Consider the following 2,500-nt stretch of genomic DNA (forward strand, 5'->3'; position numbering starts at 1 on the left):
CAGAGAGTTGAAGTTGGTCCGGAGCGATCTAGAGGCATTTGAAAGCACACATCGCACTGCATTGGCGTCAAGCAGAGAAGTAGATTGGGAGCGCAAGCTGCAGGAACAGGTCGGCAAGTACAGAGCTGAGATCCTGGCCTTCAAGAATTCTAAGCGTCTTAGAGTGGCGCAAGATTACAAAGATAATCGGGTTTACCGGTGGCTATCAGGAGGCGGCGATCACTTTAAGAGGAGGTTCCCTGCACGACGCGCACAACGTCCAGCCGGCTATGCGTCCAGCAGCGTGGGGACGGACAGCGAAGTGGAAGCCAGCACGTCTCAAGCAGCAGCGCCAGCAAAGCCTTTTTTAGAGGTCGGCACCAGGGAGGAGAGCGATCCAGGAAGGCCCCCCGCCGTGGGGGAAAGCGGCACGTCCATACAGCATCGACCGCAGAGGCAGCAGCAGAAGCGGTTCCGCAGGATGTAATCTTCAACCTATCATCATATCAACTCAGCGAAGCGGAGGAGGCTTTACTCACCAAGGGATTGGGTTTTGTTCCATCGGCGGTGAGTACCTCCAAATTCACGCATGTAATAGACAATTTTAAGCTGACCAGGCAGATAAAATTGCGAGAACATTTTGGCAAAGGGACTGAGGACATAGAACTGGGAGAGGGTTCAACTGGACAATTAAGGGGTGCCACGCGGAGGAGTACGGTTGTGGGAGACCCATATAAAGTTGATATAGATAAACGGTTTAAAAAGAAGGGTGAGTTTGACCCTACCAGTAATAATGCCTCTATTAAAACCTTTCATCGACTGCTTAATAATGATATGATGAAATTACATTTAGATAGAAGTAAAAAGCGAGGCAATTTGACCCCAGTGGAAAAGCAGGCTGTGAAATCATTACAGGGCAACAAGGATATCATTATTCGGAATGCAGACAAGGGGGGTGGGATAGTGATAATGGACTATGCATATTATCGCAACGAATTATTGTCACAGTTATCAGATACTGCAAATTACGGCAAATTACTCTTTAACCCCACTGATAAATTTAAAAGAGAATTGAATAATATATTACAGATGGCGGTGTTGCAAGGGTGGATAACCAACAGTACTCATGAGTATTTAGTGCCAGAGCATCCGATTATACCTGTGATTTATACGTTGCCTAAGGTGCATAAGGATAACACAAATCCACCTGGACGACCGATTATTGCATCCAGGGGTTCCCTCAATGAAAATATTGCCCACTTTGTTGATTATTTTTTACAGCCTTGTGTTACAAAAATTGGGAGCTATTTGCGTGATACCAATGAGTTCTTAAAGATAATACAGAGTGTAGAATTGAGTTCAGCTGATGTAGTATTTGTGACGCTAGACGTACAAAGCTTGTACACGTGTATACCGCATCAAGAGGGTTTGAATGCTGTGAGACATCTGATTACGGAAAATGCAGATTATGTGGGCCCCCCAATCGAATTCACATTGTTGTTATTGGAGTTCATCTTGTATAAAAATTATTTTAAATTTGAAAATCAATATTATCTCCAACGTACAGGTACCGCCATGGGCTCACGAGTCGCTCCCGCATATGCTAACGCATATATGTGGGAGTATGAAACCCAACACATTTTTACAAATGATAAATTTCGAAGATATGGCGCCTTTTATAGGCGCTATATCGACGATATCTTCTTTATGTGGTTGGGGCCCATTGGTGAGTTAGTGGAGTTCGTTGATAATTTGAACCAATTGGAGAGTCCGGTTAAACTCAAGATGAGCTACAGTAAAGAAAAGGAAAATTTCTTGGATGTGACTGTGTATAAAAATGAAGGCAAATTTCAAACCTGTATTTATACGAAACCTACGGATAGAAACACCATCTTGCACTACAACAGCCATCACCCCAGACATCTTCTAAACTCAATGCCCAAATCACAAATGTTACGAGTAGCCCGAATAGACAGCGAGATCTCCAAGAGGAGACAGGATCTGCAAATTATGGGTGAAAAATTTGTTTCACGTGGCTACCCGAGACAATTGGTTGATACAACATTGAAATGGGCAGAAGGCTTAAATAGAGGGCAATTGTTAAAAGAGATGGATAAGGTTGTAGGATCGAGTAGAAGTCAGCATAAGGGTGAGATCTACTATGTAAGCCAATTTGGCACAAAAAGCAGAGAAGTGAAGGACATAATACTCAAACATTGGGATGTTGTGCACACTGACGAGCAATTAAAGGGAAAGCTATGTAGAAGGCCTAAATTCAGCTATTCACGTGCTATGAATTTAAAAGAACAACTTAGTCCGTCTGACCCTAGGGACAAGTATAGCAAGAAAAGTAATATCTCTATGATCCCAATTCAGCCAGGTGTGTTCAAATGCAAAGGGTGCGTTATGTGTGGGACATTGATCCTAGGCACAGGTTTCGCACACCCACACACTGGCAAAAAGTATAGCATTAGACAGCGGATGAGTTGTGAAACCACAATGGTGGTATATATTATAAAAT

At 43.4% G+C, this 2,500-nt stretch overlaps 1 protein-coding gene across 8 annotated transcripts in view; it reads left to right on the forward strand.

The window, feature by feature from the left end:
• The window catches only part of ccser2.S (coiled-coil serine rich protein 2 S homeolog), an 87,403-nt gene that overhangs the window by 19,083 nt on the left and 65,820 nt on the right, over nucleotides 1–2,500 (forward strand). The window lies entirely within an intron of this gene.

Source organism: Xenopus laevis, chromosome 7S, assembly GCF_017654675.1.
Source record: "Xenopus laevis strain J_2021 chromosome 7S, Xenopus_laevis_v10.1, whole genome shotgun sequence".
NCBI lineage: Eukaryota > Metazoa > Chordata > Amphibia > Anura > Pipidae > Xenopus > Xenopus laevis.